We start from the raw sequence: 18,224 nt of genomic DNA, 5'->3' as shown, positions 1-18,224 counted from the left end.
CCCTGGTTCTGAGTCTACTTCTCCAATAGCTACTTCCTGATTCAGCCAAATAGACCTTAAGAATGCTTTAGAGATCATGCATTTAATAGTAAAATGCGTAATAGTGAAAAGATGCTGATTACATTCAGAGATGTATCTCTGTGGGTCTTCCTGTCCGTAAAGACATCGTGATCAAAATGTTCAAGTCTGAATGCCTGAAGTTAGTGCCCTAAATCTATGTTTAGGTCTGTCTTCCAAAGATACTGTTACAAGTCTCATTGATGTTATTGGAAGTGACTGGTACTCAGTCCCTTTGAAAATTAGTAACAAAGTCATGTTTATATAGATTTAGGAGCCTAATTTTCTGCACTCAGACTTGACAAATTTAGTTTACTTCTATATGGGTTAGATCAAGAGAAGGGGGTAAAAATATAAGCCACTCTAGTATTGATTGATCTAGACGTACCTGTTGCTTCTAGTAATGACATGTATGAAAGACCCGTTATATATCTCTGCCATTGTAATAGAATGTTGTGCCCAGAATACAAAGTCCAGATCACTTTGATCACTTTAAGTGAAGCATAAATATAAGAAGCATTTACAATAAAATTAGCATAGCAATATAAGACAAAGCAAAACCCTCGAGTTTTAAAACCTAAATGCTTGTATAAGAGGAAGAGGTTTGAGGATTATGAGATTGGGCCATTATCTGTATTTCAGAAACATAACTGGATACAACATTTATATCAGCTAACAGAGTGTAGAGGTCATATTGTGCTCTCAGTTATACTGGTGTGAATCTGGAGTAACTTCATTAACTTAACTGGAGTTATTCAGGATATACAGAATAGCAACTTAATAGAATCTGTCCCAAATGTATCAATATTTCTATGATGCATCACAGCATGCAATACTTTCTGTGCATGTATGACAAATATGCTGTCAACAAATTAGCCAAATTCTGATCTCAGTTAGTCCAGTGTAAATCTGAACTAATTCCACTTATGTCTATGGATCTACTCTAGAATTATACTGGTGTAATTCAGATCAGAATCTAGCCTTAAGTATTTGCAAAGAAGGTAAACATTAAAATAAAGAACAGCATAAATTGAATAAATAGCATGAAATAAAGAGCAGAAAGCACTCAGTCTAATTTATTTAGTTGTTTAAATGTCTTTTTCTAAAATCTGGTCTTTGTTTGTTTATTTGTCCAATTCCTAATTATAGCTGTTCTAATTTTTTTCCTGCAAAAGATTTTTACATGCAAAATATTTATACAGATCAAAAATTAGAAATGCAGAAGTGCTTTCTTGACCTTGAATCAATTGCTCAACAGGGCTGACCATCCACATAAGAAGGTGACAGTACAGCTAGCATAAGGAACTTATGAAGGATTCCTTGCCTAAGAGAGAACTTGGAAATTGATATGCTACAGAGAGAAGGTAAAAAATAATTAAAAAAACATGTGACTCATCTGCAAATAATTTGTGAGAATTATTAGCTCCAGACAGTAATGTTCCATTAATCTTCAAATACAAGTGAAAATGCATCAGTTATCCCTTTTTATGGCTTACTGACAGATCCAATTCAAACTACATTTTTTAGAACCCCCACATAGTATCTTAAAAAGACCCAACATTTATGCTGAAGAAAGAATTTTTATTTTAATTTTCTTTATGTCTCTGAACAAATATAATCTCACAAAGACGTGTGTGAGGACTCCAAGCAAGAGCCACACTTCTGAAACTTCTCTTTGTGCAGAAATTCTACTGAACATAAGAACATAAGAACAGCCATACAGGGTCAGACCAAAGGTTCATCTAGCCCAGTATCCTGTCTTCCGACAGTGGCCAGTGCCCAGTGCCCCAGAGGGAATGAACAGAACAGGTAATCATCAAGTGATCCATTCCCTGTCTCCCATTCCCAGCTTCTGGCAAACAGAGGCTAGGGACACCATCCCTGCCCATCCTGGCTAATAGATGTTGATGGACCTATCCTCCATGAATTTATCTAGTTCTTTTTTGAACTCCATTATACTCTTGGCCTTCACAACATCCAAGACTATAACATGGTTCAAAAAAGAAGTAGAATTCAAAATGTGTATGTAGGGAAAACAGGAGTTAATAAGACATTGCTATATGTTTTAGTACTATGTTTCTACTGTATTTCTTTATTAAAAAAAAGAACCTGCATTCATTCCTTACATAACACACTGGCAAAGTGTGTGCTGTGTCCCACACTAGTGGTTGTTGCGCTAAAGAATAACAATATACTCCTGCTACCAGCTAATGGAGTTATTCCTTTGGGTCAAGAGATGGTGCTGTACTGGAGGTTCCATGCTAATCACCCATAAAGGGTGTTTGTTTTTAGACTTGCTCATGCAAAACTCCCTTTGACCATAACAGAAGTTTTTGCATGAGTAAAGGCTGCACGATCTGGCCAGTTTTACATCGTTGTGGCTCCATTGACATGAATGAAGCTACTCCTGATTTACGCTGGTGTAACTCACTGGAGAATCCCCACAACGCTTTCTCAGCTCTCGTCCCCTAATGCCCCTACTCTACTTGTGCTATATTGATGACATCTTCATCATCTGGACCCATGGAAAAGAAGTCCTTGAGGAATTCCACCAGGATTTCATCAATTTCCATCCCACCATCAACCTCAGCCTGGTCCAGTCCACACAAGAGATCCACTTCCTAGACACTACAGTGCTAATAAACGATGGTCACATAAACACCACCCTATACCGGAAACCTACTGACCGCTATTCCTACCTACATGCCTCCAGCTTTCACCCTGACCACACCACACAATCCATTGTCTACAGCCAAGCTCTGCGATACAACCACATTTGCTCCAACCCCTCAGACAGAGACAAACACCTACAAGATCTCTATCAAGCATTCTTACAACTACAATACCCAACTGCGGAAGTGAAGAAACAGATTGATAGAGCCAGAAGAGTTCCCAGAAGTCACCTACTACAGGACAGGCCTAACAAATTAAATAACAGAACGCCACTAGCCGTCACCTTCAGCCCCCAACTAAAACCCCTCCAACGCATTATCAAGGATGTACAACCTATCCTGAAGGATGACCCAACACTCTCAGAAATCTTGGGAGACAGGCCAGTCCTTGCTTACAGACAGCCCCCCAACCTGAAGCGAATACTCACCAGCAACCACATACCACACAACAGAACCGCTAACCCAGGAACCTATCCTTGCAACAAAGCCCGTTGCCAACTGTGCCCACATATCTATTCAGGGGACACCATCACAGGGCCTAATAACATCAGCCACACTATCAGAGGCTCGTTCACCTGCACATCTACCAATGTGATATATGCCATCATGTGCGAGCAATGCCCCTCTGCCATGTACATTGGTCAAACTGGACAGTCTCTACGTAAAAGAATAAATGGACACAAATCAGATGTCAAGAATTATAACATTCATAAACCAGTCGGAGAACACTTCAATCTCTCTGGTCACGCGATTACAGACATGAAGGTTGCGATATTACAACAGAAACACCCCCCCCCGCCCGTTCCTCAGACGTTCTTGTTAAACCCTGGATTTGTGCTGAAAATGGCCCACCTTGATTATCATACACATTGTAAGGAGAGTGATCACTTTAGATAAGCTATTACCAACAGGAGAGTGGGGTGAGGGGAGAGAAAACCTTTTGTAGTGATAAACACCCATTTTTTCATGGTTTGTGTATATAAAAACATCTTCCGTATTTTCCACAGTATACATCCTATGAAGTGAGCTGTAGCTCACAAAAGCTTATGCTCAAATAAATTGGTTAGTCTCTAAGGTGCCACAAGTACTCCTTTTCTTTTTGTGAATACAGACTAACACGGCTGTTACTCTGAAACCCGTCAAGAAATACAGTGGGATATTAGGTGTGCACAAGGCCATGGTTGTGGAAAGAGTTAAATAATAGCATGCTGGCTTTTCTAGTAACAAGTTCTTGACTGTTTAAGTCAGTTAATGTTAATATTTATATTGACTATGACAGTCACATAATACTGTTACAAATTCTGCAGGAAAGCCAGTCTTTTTATGAACTGTTGATATCCTTTACTCCTAGAAGATTACATTAGCCCTAACTGAAACTCCTACATTTATCATTAATAATAAAAACCGAAAGTAGAGAGTGTGTGTGTGTGTGCACGCGCGCGTGTGTGGGGAGTGGATTACCATATTCCAATCTTATTCTATATAATTTACATGCATAAATAGTATCTTGGAAGTAGAACTGCATGTATAAACATGCTAAAGTAAGGAATTTTAATAATATTCATTTGGCTTATTCAAGATGGAATATGTTAATTATTTGAATATTACTTGAATATGTCACATTCATTTATTTAAATGCCTTCTATTGGAAATCATCAGTGTAAAACTCATGACCATTAAATTCCTACTGTAATGTCTTACCTTTATTGTTATTCAAGAAACATAGAGCAACAACAAGAAAGTTGCACTTATAAAGCATTTTGTTAAAAAAAGATGGACCCATAAAATGATCATGTCATAATTTTAAACAGCAAAATTTTAATGCATTTATGCTCCAGTTCTGCTCTTGGATGCTCATATACAGCTTTTTTTACCAACACAAGAACCGTATGTGTCTTGACCAGATGTATTCCCTCTTTTTACTGCCCATTTAAATAATTACCAGAATGAGCCTTGGCATTTTAGGATGATCCAGCAAAGCAATCTATCACCACTGCACACTCTGCTCCCTGAATTCTCATCTCTCATTCCTCTTTGCTTCCCGCTATATGCCATAGATGCTGACTTCCTACAGGATGAGGTGATTCATGCACAGGCCTAATAGAAATGATCAAGACCACTATTGTTAATAGAGCTGACAGGTTTGTTAGTTTTTTGGAATAGTAGGTTTGCCAAAAATGCATTTTGGTGAGCACCAAAACTATTCATGAATTTGATAAAATTTGCCAAATAGTTTTGGCCAAAAATTTATTTATTTCATTTATTATTAAATAGTCATTGGTCCAGAGAGATAGTGAGACTAACTCTATAACTTTGTGGCTAGGGCACTCATCTCAGAGATGGGAGAGGCAAGTTCATGTTCCAGCTTCAAGGACTATATAATTATTGATACACAGTGGACAGCTTCAACAGTAGAGACTGAGGAAGACCCTTATCAGAATATCACATAGTTCCCTGGCCAGGTCACTGCCCTGAAATGCGAGAGACCCAAGTGCAAATACCTTCGCCACATTAAGCAGAGGAGGGGGTTGAATCTAGGCTTCTCATACCCCATATGAGTGTCTTTCCACTGGGCCAAAAGCTGATAAGGAAATGATGTCCTCCTGTAGGCCTTTTGTGAACATAGTCCTTTAAAAACACCTGGAAACAAGATGTTTCAGGTCAAATTATAGGTTTTGTTCGACCCAAACCAGACTTTTTCAATTCACTTATTTTTTATTTATTTTTTTATTTTAAAATTTGTTTCAACCTGAACCAGCTGTTTTTCAGTGAACCAAAGAAATAAATTATTAACCCAACTCTAATTATTAACATTCCAAGACAGCAAGCTATGTTAAGATTGAGAGTATGTATCACTAATGTAAGCATGAAAAACATTACAGGGAGGTTGCAATTATGCATAAACCAAACATTAGAAACAGAGGAAATTCAAAGTTGAGGTTACATTTAAAAGAAAACCAAATATATTAAGGTAAGAAATTCATAATTAAGGTGGTCCAAAACAATCTCAACTTTGTCCTGGGACATGCAATAACCATATGCTTATGACTAAGGCATTTTAGTGTTTGTGGTGCCAAATTAGAAGAAACTGATCTTTAAAATATTATTTGGGATTTTTAACATCCTTTCTCCCCCTCATACACTCTATGTTAACCATTATGTGTGTTTGTTTCAATTAAAAATGTCATACATAAACAAGAAATCCAAAAAAGAGATTGCCTCCGTGGGACATTTCTAATGATCTGAAAATATGTGCTATCAATCATACATATTTAAAAAATAAATAAAATATTAACAGTAACTTTTAAGGGCAGATTCAACAATACATCAGAGCAGCACAAAACAGTGAAGCACACTGGCAATTTAACCTAGGTTTACAATTCTTTTGTGTTGCCACAGCAGTACAAAGCAGCTAATGTGTACTGGCAAGTTTGGCCCCTTAATTTGAAATTGACTTAATGGTTTAGAGGGCAGTGTTAATCAGATCAGTGTTAGGTGAAGAGCAGTGGGGGAATTCCAGCCCCGAAGTCTTAGTTAGTCTGTCCTTTAAGGGCCTCACCTGTTCTCCTGACACAGTGCCCCCAACAGCCTCGTCTCAGTGCATAGTGGAGCTGAAGTAGCAGTCATGGTGAACCTTCCCACACTAATGCTCAAGCTAGCATGCAGCATACATCTAACATGGAGGAGTTTTTAAAGAACAGTGATGCTCAGGTCAAATAATTTGTCAGTGAGAATACTTGACCCACGTGTCCAGTTTTCTTAAAACTATTGCCAATAGAACCAATAGAATTGTTTTTTATTTAAAAAAAAAACGAAATCTGAAAACTTTTAGCTGAAAACCCATTTTTTCTCATTTTTGTCCAAAACACAAAATCATTTGGAGTTTTGTGTTTGTTTTTTAGCAAACTCAAAATTTTCTGTAAAAATCAGACACTTTTTGCAAAAGGTTTGTTTCTTCAGAAACCCAATTTTCCAATGAAAAATGGTTGTGATGAAAAAATTCGGATGTGTCCTAATGCATACCTTCCATAAATGGAAGAAGAAAGGTGGATTTTGATTGGCTTCAGAGAGAGGTAAGGGTATTGATTCCAATGCTGTTTTCTCCCATCCTCTCCAAATGCATCAAGCAGCATTGGCTGGAACACCTTACCAGCCCTCCTTTGGTGGCTGCATCATTTCTGAACAATGTAAGTTTTCATTTTTAAAAAATATTGTGTGTGTAGCCTTTCTGGTTGTGCAGAAAGCCCTGCAAATGTGGAATTAATGCCAGGCTGTGACCTGTAGACAGGCAGCCTGTAACTATAGTTCCAAAATAAATGGAAGCAGCTCACAACTGTCAGTGGGGTTATAGTTCTGAAGCCTAAGGATGACATAAATAACAACACTGTTAATTATTTCACTTCTGATCATTGTAGCAGAAACATACAACTATTCTGAAACTGTGGGGAGAGTGTGAAGTTTGGGACTGAGTATGAAACTTCAATGACTATAAAACAACTTCTTCCTCCAGCAGATAACAGAACATGTTAGCCCATTAGGTTTGTTTGTTTGTTGTATCTAGATGATACGTTGTATCCAGATGATCATCTATACATAAAAAAATATCAAATATTTGCATTGACGGGGGTACTTTTTCTAGTATACTTTTAAATATTGCACAGATGGGCTTTGATGCTAATTTACCCCAGTCTAAATCAGGATAGCCTTATGGAAAACTCCTATTGAATTCAATAAGTATAAAACCAACAAGGTTCAATGGAAATTATCCTAAAAGCCTATATTATTTAGTCATACCCTTTGAATAGGTTCTTTGAACAATCCTATACCAGGGATTTAAATTCTATTGAACTTTTCATTAAGGGGTATCTCTATTGATGTCAATGGACTTACCCTCGTGTAAAACCAATGTAAGAGGAAAATTAAGCCCATAATCTATTGTGGAAAAACTACTTTATTGCCTGAGATGGGTGTGGTAACAGCATTTGCAAGAAGGCAATTTATCTGATGTTGCTCCCAGCAGAGGCTGTGATTTCATTATGCATTGATTTGACCATTCTTCACTCTTGTGATTTTCTATTTGCAGAGCACAGATAAGAAACACTGGTTAAGTGCATGGTAATAGAGAATCACAGAAATTAAAGATGGAAAAGACCTATAGCATCCTTTTCTTCTCCCTGATAATGCAGGAGTCTTCCCTACTGCTTCCACCAATTCCCTTATAAGATTATTTTATACCCTAATTAATTTAACAGGGAGGAATTTTTTTTCCTGATTTTCATCCTAAATTTTTGCTCAAGAAAATGTGAAGATGAAGATAAAGAACCACAAAATAAATGGATGAAACATGTTATTGGCTCTGCTAGGTAAACATTTTCCAGCAAGTCAATTTTACTTACACTTTTCATTAAAATTAAAATGTTGCAAAATGTATCATAACAAACATACATTTTCCAGGTGTAACAGAGGAAACACATAACATAATATTCTCTGCAAAGCACAAAGTATTACATTATTTGAATATCAGCTACAGGCAATGCCATTCTAAAAATACCCACAGTTCCACTGGTATTTAGTTCACATTAAAATTAATAGCAAGGGAGAAAGCATCAAACTGATACACAGAAAATAAAACATAATTACTAAATAATTAAAATGAAACACACAATAATTGTGCCCGTTATTTTAATTTCTCTGAATTTATTTAAGATCAAAATAAAAACAAGTGCCTGCTAATCAATCTGCTGAGAAGCCTAAGGCAGCAGGGGAAAAGTGTGAGTCAGTGAAAATGGAAATAAATTCATACTTGCCATCTGGTGTAGTTTACCTCACCGAGCTATCTTAGCCACATACTGCATTCTTCTCCCTCTCTTCTGCCCATCTTCTATGCTCTTGTACTGATGTTCTTTTGGCACATTGCCCTCCCTGTATAAGTATTTGGTCTCACCTGTTCTAACTATAGCTGCTGGTTTCACGTGCTGTCAGGGATGGTGCTTGGTCATTTTTCTCTGCTAGTTGGCTGAGGACTTCTTCAAAGTCTCTTCCTTCTTCTAGATGTTTCCTCTTCATGTTGTAGCTGCAAGGACTTCTTCAGAATAGTGTCAGCTGATTAGTCAACAGCACAAGGCTTACTCTACCTGATACTCCATGATTTTGCAGTACACTGGGAAATCTTCAAAAAGCTAGAGAAAGTGGAATTTCCTATGTGAAACTGGTATTCCACTGTGAGTTTTAGTGGTAGGCTGTTTCTCTCCATTATCATAGTTCAGAAACTGTCTCCATAGGTCCTCAAAAAGCCTCTTAATATTGTGATGTTCCAGAATCTAGACACAATTCTTTCTGACTTCCTGGCTTCAGGGTCTGCAGTAGTTTTATTTCCCCATGCTAATTTCCCCCCTACTGTTACTCACACCTTCTTGTCAACTGTTTGAAATGGGCCATCCTAATTATCACTACAAAAGTTTTTTTTTTCCTGCTGATAATAGCCCACCTTAATCGGCTGGTCTCGTTAGAGCTGGTATGGCAATCCTCATTTTTTCATGTTCTTTGTGTGTATATATATATATATATATATATATATATATCTTCCTACTGTATTTTCCACTACATGCATCTGATGAAGTGGGCTTTAGCCCACAAAAGCTTATACGGAAATAAATTTGTTAGTCTCTAAGGTGCCACAAGTACTCCTAATAGTTTTTAAGGTGCTGGTTTCTTCAAATTAAAAATTTCCATCAGATTGACCAATTGGATCATAATATCACATGTTGAGTGGCCAGACCTGATTGGATTCACAGGGACCACAGGGAATCACAGGATTCACAGGGACCAAGGAACACTCTGTAATTAAAGACTCATTGGAGACACCAACAGTCAATCCCGTAAGCAAAAAATAAATAAATAAAAAAGGCAGCAAATGATCGGTGACCTTAAAAGATGTTTAATAATCTCATAAGATTCAATTTGAGTTTCTCTGTTGAACACTTTATGACAGAAGGATGAGTCTCAGTGATATCACTAGAAATATTACACACAATACTGTGCTTTCTATGTTTTGGTTGATTTCCTACTGATGCTAACTACAGTCAGAATCATCTTTCAAAATGATTTCTTTCTAAAATGAATCCCATCCTATTTTAGGACCAAGCAATAATTTTAAATCAGTGCATCTTATCTGGTAGCCTAACACGTATCTTATATTTTCCATTATCCATGAGGTTTTTGTTGCTCACATCCCAAGTATAGATCAGCATGTTCACACCCAACTATATCTCATAATGAGACCTTATTGACAGATTTCCTCCCACTGTACAACAATTAACACCCAGGAAAGCTTACAAAATAGGCACTCGCAAAAGACATTTATCCTTAAGAAATTGTTTTTAAATAAAAAGATAACACATGTTCAATTCATTTGTCTTGGAATAACCTAAGCAAAGAGACAATTAAATGGAGACATCAACTGAAAGATTATTTAGTTTTTAAACATACTCATGAATAAAGTATGGGGGACCATAATTAGCAAATATAGAAACCAATGCTAACAAGGTACATGTAGATATGACTTATATTTTCATTGCATAGAATGCACATAACTCAATCCTCTATAATATTTCAAATTTACATGAACAGAGAATTTTCCTGGCTAATAGCCATTGATGGTCCTATCCTCCATGAATTTATCTAGTGCTTTTTTTGAACCTTGTTATAGTCTTGGCCTTCACAACATCCTCTGACAAAGAGTTCTACATGTTGACTGTGTGTTATGTGAAGAAATACTTCCTTTTGGTCACCTGCTGCCTATTAATTTTGTTTGGTGACCCTTAGCTCTTGTGTTATGAGAAGGAGTAAATACCACTTCCTTATTTACTTTCTCCACATCAGTCATGATCATGATTTTATAGATCCCTATCATATACCTCTTTAGTCATCTCTTTTCCAAGTTGAAAAGTCCCAGTTTTATTAATCTCTTCTCATAGCTAAGCTGTTCCATACCCCTAATCATTTTGTTACGCTTTTCTGCAGCATTTCAAATTTAATATTTTTTTTGAGATGCGGCAACCACATCTGCATGCAGTATTTAAGATGTGGGTCAACCATGGATTTATTTACATATTTTCTGTCTAAATGTATTCCTTTTCTAATGAATGTATTCCTTTCCTAAAGATTCCCAGCATTCTGTTCGCTTTCTTGACTGCTACTGCACATTGAATGGATGTTTTCAGACAACTATACATAAGAACATCAGAACATAAGAATGGCTGTACTGGGTCAGATCAAAGGTCCATCTAGCCCAGTATCCAGTCTTCTGACTGTGGCCAATGCCAGGTGCCACAGAGGGAGTGAACAGAACAGATAATCATCAAGTGATCCATCCCCTGTCACCCATTCCCAGCTTCTGGCAAACAGAGGCTCAGGACACCAGCCCTGCCCATCCTGGCTAATAGCCATTGATGGACCTATCCTGCATGAATTGATCTAGTTCTTTTTTGAACCCTGTTATAGTCTTGGTCTTCACAACATCTTCTAGCAAAGAGTTCCACAAGTTGACTGTGCTTTGTGTGAAAAAAATACTTCATTTTGTTTGTTTTAAACCTGCTGCCAATTAATTTCATTTGGTGGCCCCTAGTTCTTGTGTTATGAGAAGGAGTAAATAACACTTTCACATTTGTTTTCTCCACACCAGTCATGATTTTATAGACCTCTATCATATCCCCCCTCAGTTTTCTCTTTTCCAAGCTGAAAAGTCCCAGTCTTATTAATCTCTCCTCATACAGCAACTATTCCATACCCCTAATAATTTTTGTTGCCCTTTTCTGAAATGTTTCCAATTCAAATATATCTTTTTTGAGATGGGGCAACCACATCTGCATCCAGTATTCCAGATGTGCGCATATCATGCATATATAGAGAGGCGATATGATATTTTCTGTCTTATTATCTATCCCTTTCTTAATGATTCCCAACATTCTGTTTTCTTTTTTGTCTGCTGCTGCACAGTGAATGGATGTTTTCAGAGAACTATCCACAGTGACTCCAAGATCTCTCACTTGAGTGGTAACAGCTAATTTAGATCCCATCATTTTATATGTATAGTTGGGATTATGCTTGCCAATGTGCATTACTTTGCATTGATCAACATTGAATTTTATCTGCCATTTTGTTGCCCAGTCACCCAGTTTTGAGAGATCCTTTTGTAGCTCTTCGCAGTCTGCCTGGAACTTAACTATCTTGAGTAGTTTTGTATCATCTGCAAATTTTGCCACCTCATTGTTTACTCCCTTTTCCAGATCATTTATGAATATGTTAAATAGAACTTGGCCCAGTACAGACCCTGGGGGACACCACTATTTACCTCTCTCCATTCTGAAAACTGAAGTGACTCCAAGACGTCTTTCTTGAGTGGTAACCGGTAATTTAGACCCCCCTTATGTTTTATGTATAGTTGGGATTATGTTTTTCAATGTACATTGCTTTGCATTTATCAACACTGAATTTTATCTGCCATTTTGTTGCCCACTGACCCAGTTTTATGAGACTGCTTTGTAACTCTTCGTAGTCTGCTTTGGACCTAACTATCTTTAGTAGTTTTGTGTTATCTGCAGATTTTGCCACCTCACTGTTTACCTCTTTTTCCAGATCATTTATGAATATGTTGAACAGTACTGGTCCCAGTATGGACCCCTAGGAGACACCACTTTTCAACTCTTTCCATTCTCAAAACTGACCATTTATGCCTATCTTTTGTTTTCTATCTTTTAAGCAGTTACTAATTCATGAGAGGACCTTCCTTCATCCCATGACAGCTTAACGTGCTTTAGTGAGGGACCTTGTCAAAGGCTTTCTGAAAATCTAAGTACACTGGATCACCCTTGTACACATGCTTGTTAACCCCCCTGTCACTGTGCCTCAGTTTGTCATAGCTGAGAATACCAGATTCAGCAAAAACTGCCAAGAAATGGGGCACTCCCACCCCAAATTGGTGGTTATTGTTCCATAAGATATACTAAACCAGTAACAAAAGTAAACTTCTCTCTGACCACACTGCTTAATAAGAAGTCAGAAATGCAGTCTCCTTAGGTATCCCAGGTCTAGATTTAATGATGAGTGATTATTTAAAACCAATTTCATCAAGAAAAGCGTCCTTCTAATCCCAAGAGACCAGTCCAGGCCAATATATAACTCAGATCTTACCCAATAATCATGCTGTTCCCAATCCTTCAATATCTAATATCTAAAGTTTTATTAATAAGAGAAAAGAAAGAGAGTGAGTAAAAATGGTCAAAGAAATCAAGTGCATACACTCATTGCAAAGTTCTTGTAGCAGGGTTGAAGCAGCAATAGAATAAACTGCTGGCTTGTACAGTCTCTGGTAACTTCCAAAAGATTGGAAGGTCCACAGTCCATTGATTGTAATGCTCCGTTTAGTGTAAGTCCATAGTCCAGAGATCAGAAAAGGAAAGAGGCAAAATGGAAATGCTTCCAGGGCCTTTTATACTTTCTGCCATGTGGAGGGAAAGGTCTCAGTATTAGTTCATGGAAAAGTACAGGCCAAAAATGGAGTTCAGGTTCCATGAGCAAGTCACATGTCCTTGCATGCTTCGATGACTCACACACAGCCATTACTCATACACAGGAAGGCCCATCGGGCCAGGATGGGCTTCTTCTATGGTCTACTGTTAAAGTTGAGTGTCCTTCAATGGGCCATCAACTTGAATAGTCCATTCACAATGTGCTGGCCAGACTGGATGTAAACTAGCTACCTTGTGGGTGTTACAACAGGAATAAACATGTCCGAAATACTGGTACACAGTAAATATTCATAACTTTAGCTAAAAGATGATGCTTGCATATTAACAGACTAATCATATTCAGCAAATCATAACCTTTCCATTGAAATCTTACATGACATACTTTGTACACGATTTGTTGCAATTGTATAGCATTGGTAGTAACAATGATACACATTGTCATATTTAAATCATATCATAGAATCATAGAATATCAGGGTTGGAAGGGACCCCAGAAGGTCATCTAGTCCAACCCCCTGCTCGAAGCAGGACCGATTCCCAGTTAAATCATCCCAGCCAGAGCTTTGTCAAGCCTGACCTTAAAAACCTCTAAGGAAGGAGATTCTACCACCTCCCTAGGTAACGCATTCCAGTGTTTCACCACCCTCTTAGTGAAAAAGTTTTTCCTAATATCCAATCTAAACCTCCCCCATTGCAACTTGAGACCATTACTCCTCGTTCTGTCATCTGCTACCATTGAGAACAGTCTAGAGCCATCCTCTTTGGAAACCCCTTTCAGGTAGTTGAAAGCAGCTATCAAATCCCCCCTCATTCTTCTCTTCTGCAGACTAAACAATCCCAGCTCCCTCAGCCTCTCCTCATAAGTCATGTGTTCTAGACCCCTAATCATTTTTGTTGCCCTTCGCTGGACTCTCTCCAATTTATCCACATCCTTCTTGTAGTGTGGGGCCCAAAACTGGACACAGTACTCCAGATGAGGCCTCACCAATGTTGAATAGAGGGGAACGATCACGTCCCTCGATCTGCTCGCTATGCCCCTACTTATACATCCCAAAATGCCATTGGCCTTCTTGGCAACAAGGGCACACTGCTGACTCATATCCAGCTTCTCGTCCACTGTCACCCCTAGGTCCTTTTCCGCAGAACTGCTGCCTAGCCATTCAGTCCCTAGTCTGTAGCGGTGCATTGGATTCTTCCATCCTAAAAGCAGGACCCTGCACTTATCCTTATTGAACCTCATCAGATTTCTTTTGGCCCAATCCTCCAATTTGTCTAGGTCCTTCTGTATCCTATCCCTCCCCTCCAGTGTATCTACCACTCCTCCCAGTTTAGTATCATCCGCAAATTTGCTGAGAGTGCAATCCACACCATCCTCCAGATCATTTATGAAGATATTGAACAAAACCGGCCCCAGGACCGACCCCTGGGGCACTCCACTTGACACCGGCTGCCAACTAGACATGGAGCCATTGATCACTACCCGTTGAGCCCGACAATCTAGCCAGCTTTCTACCCACCTTATAGTGCATTCATCCAGCCCATACTTCCTTAACTTGCTGACAAGAATACTGTGGGAGACCGTGTCAAAAGCTTTGCTAAAGTCAAGAAACAATACATCCACTGCTTTCCCTTCATCCACAGAACCAGTAATCTCATCATAAAAGGCGATTAGATTAGTCAGGCATGACCTTCCCTTGGTGAATCCATGCTGACTGTTCCTGATCACTTTCCTCTCATGTAAGTGCTTCAGGATTGATTCTTTGAGGACCTGCTCCATGATTTTTCCAGGGACTGAGGTGAGGCTGACTGGCCTGTAGTTCCCAGGATCCTCCTTCTTCCCTTTTTTAAAGATTGGCACTACATTTGCCTTTTTCCAGTCATCTGGGACTTCCCCCGTTCACCACGAGTTTTCAAAGATAATGGCCAAGGGCTCTGCAATCACAGCCGCCAATTCCTTCAGCACTCTCGGATGCAACTCGTCCGGCCCCATCATCATACCCCCTCAAACAATTCTAGTAGATTGGTGAGGCATGATTTCCCTTTACAAAAACTACATTTACTCTTCCCCAACAAATCATGTTCATCTATGTGTCCGATAATTCTGTTCTTTACTATGGTTTCAACCAATCAACCTTTACTGTGAAGGTCAACTTTCACTATGCATTTCCTGGTTTTCAGACATTCGAGTTTTGGTCAGATCAATGTTCTACAATGGAAAGACATATCACCGCACAACCTTAACTCTGTTAACATTGTTTTATGTCATTGAATTCCTAGTCATCCTAGTCAAAGAAAAAGGCACATTGTTGGTAGGAGTGAGTAGTTTTGACAGATATGGCAGTTTCCTGCAATATCCTTGAAAAACCTTATTGAATGTAGTGTAAATCTCTTTGGAGTCCATTGTATTAACTTCGTTTTTTGCCATGGAGTATATTTAAATATTCCGTAGTTTGAGTGTTGCATTATTTTATTGTCCGGTGTATTGGTCAGTAGTGGATCTTTTAAAATGTCTAGAGATGGTATAGGTAGTGTTTTGGAGGTATGTGCCTTTTTAAAAAAAATATGTACAGAAAAAGATGTTCATTTTAAATTGTTAATCAAATCATGCTCTCAGACACCATCTTGTAAATAGAGTTTAATTTTGCTGAAGTCAAACGAGTGTAAATGAGAAGAGAATGGCACCCAGAATATATGATAGCACTATAAAAATCCAAATAAATAATTCTGTAAAAAGCATGCTGTAATTCCTGGTAAATGTTCAGCTACAACTTTACTGTTAGACGTGTAGATGATTAAAAGCTAAAAAAAAAAACCCTCTATATTGAATTGTGAAATTTTGGTAGAATTGCAAATCATAATAATAGATTTGAAGAGAAGGGTAATTTCTCCAACTTAATTAGCTATGAGTAACCTGAAATACAGTTCATCTGTTTTGGACCTAGAAAAATAAAGAACTGGTTATCCTTTGGAGAGATAATGCTGAAGTACCGCATTATGTAAGTTGAAAAGTAGAAAGTACAGAAAAAAAATTAGAAGGAAAAGGAATGTCTGGCATCAGGACCTGCAGCTAGGCCTGGAACAAGTTAGATGACTTAGAGCTGAACACCCTGATTGATCAGATGCCCTGATTGGCTGACAGGCATCGCCAGGGCTGCTCTTAAGTCCAGCAACAACACCCCCACATTGGCTGCTCAAGACTTATGTCCTCAGCTATCGTTCATGTGCCTGCTTGTTTCAGCCCTATTCCAACCCTGCTAGGTTCCCAAATCCTGGTCCTTGACTCTGGCTCCGATCCTCACTGCTGTTCCTGGACTCTGGCTCTAACCACTAGACCTTGCCACCTGCTGCTCTGACCACCTATGTCTGACCTAGATCTGACCACCCATGCTCCAGTCGGTGACTGGTATAGCAGCAAAAGATGTAAAGAATAATATTTGTGTTGTCTGTAGATATGGACTGAAGGAGATTCCTATGCACTGATGTAGTGCATAATGAATATATACCTAGAATCAGTCGTGTGGAGTGGCAGGATGCGTTCAAACTAACTGTTGGAGGCTGCACAAATGGCATCCTGCTGGCTGCAAATGAAGAGGGATGAGAAGGTTTGGCCCTTAACATGGAACAGGAAAAGAGTGGGCTAAGAAGGTTAAGTTTATATTTTGCCTGGAGCCAATCAAAACAGTGATTACAAGAGGTAAAGTTAGGTAGGTGTATTGACTTTATGTTGGTTGGTTACTTGTTTCCCTCCCATCATCATTAAACAGGATAGAGAGATTTATTTTTTTCCACAGAGAATTAAAGAAATTTTAAAAAATGAAAATATGGGATTATTTTTGAATTTCTTTCTGTCTTTGCTTCTTCTTTGATCAATGTGGGCAGGAGCCCTGAATTTAATTTTGGTTACACATAGAGATGTGCTTGTTGCATTGTATTTCAGGGACATAGGAATTATTAAGCAGAGTAGATGGGGAAGAACTGAAGTAGGTGCAGGTGGAACGTTTAACCCACTGATGAACCAACAACATAATGTCATGCTGAGTTTAAAAGGTGGAAGCTGACAGTTGGTGTTCAACTAACATTATCTGAAGCACGACTGTTTAAGGAAGAAGTTTAAAAGCTACTATTTAGCCAGACACCATTAAGGAAGTGAAAAGTGATTTTAAAGAGGCGTATTTTGACACCCAGTTGAGAATGTGCGTGCTGTTTGGACACTCTAAAATCAGGAATTATTCATAATACAGGGTATTTGTTGCAGAAGTTCTGAAAATGTGTTCCCTGTTCTGGGGGCCACATGTGCCTGTTCTTCTGAAAGTAGCTGAGCTGGCTGAAGTGGGGAAGCCTTGTACCTAAAACCCAAGGGTCATGAAATGAGATTAGCCGAGATGACCATAATAGTCCTTTCTGGCCTTAAAATCTGCTCACTCTGTCGCTCTGGTCCCAAAGAAAGGGGGAAGTTGGGAGACTGAGTGCCCTGCGCTCTCTGCCTCTCTGACTGCCTGGTTGGAAAGGCAGAAAGTGAAACTAACAAGAAGCTTTCAAGCGGACAGCTGTGGAGCTGAAAAATTGCCCTTCAGCACTCCTCAAGTGGATTCTTTTCTTGAAATCCCTTCCAGCAAACAAGCAAACTAAACAAACAAACACACAAAGAATCCAAAAAACTCACACAGTTTTGACATTTCTCAGCTGGTTCAGCACATTCCCCCCTTCCCACCTCCCAAACAAAAAAGTGAATATTTTTGCAGCAAGTGGTTTTCATCTTCCAGCCATTTCTAGTGTGAGGCAATAACATGAGAACATGTTCTCTTTATTAAGAGAACAATTCACAGAGGTGCCACAATTGCATCTACCATTCAAACCATGTGCAAACAAACTAACATCCTGATACCTCCTCCAAACTCTTCCCTCTTTCAACCTGTGTTCCTCCTTTCAAGCTCCATGAAGGTTGCCAGAGTACTCTGGACTCTGC

Source organism: Chelonia mydas, chromosome 1 (genome assembly GCF_015237465.2).
Source record: "Chelonia mydas isolate rCheMyd1 chromosome 1, rCheMyd1.pri.v2, whole genome shotgun sequence".
Classification (NCBI taxonomy): domain Eukaryota; kingdom Metazoa; phylum Chordata; order Testudines; family Cheloniidae; genus Chelonia; species Chelonia mydas.
This window is presented reverse-complemented; position numbering follows the sequence as displayed.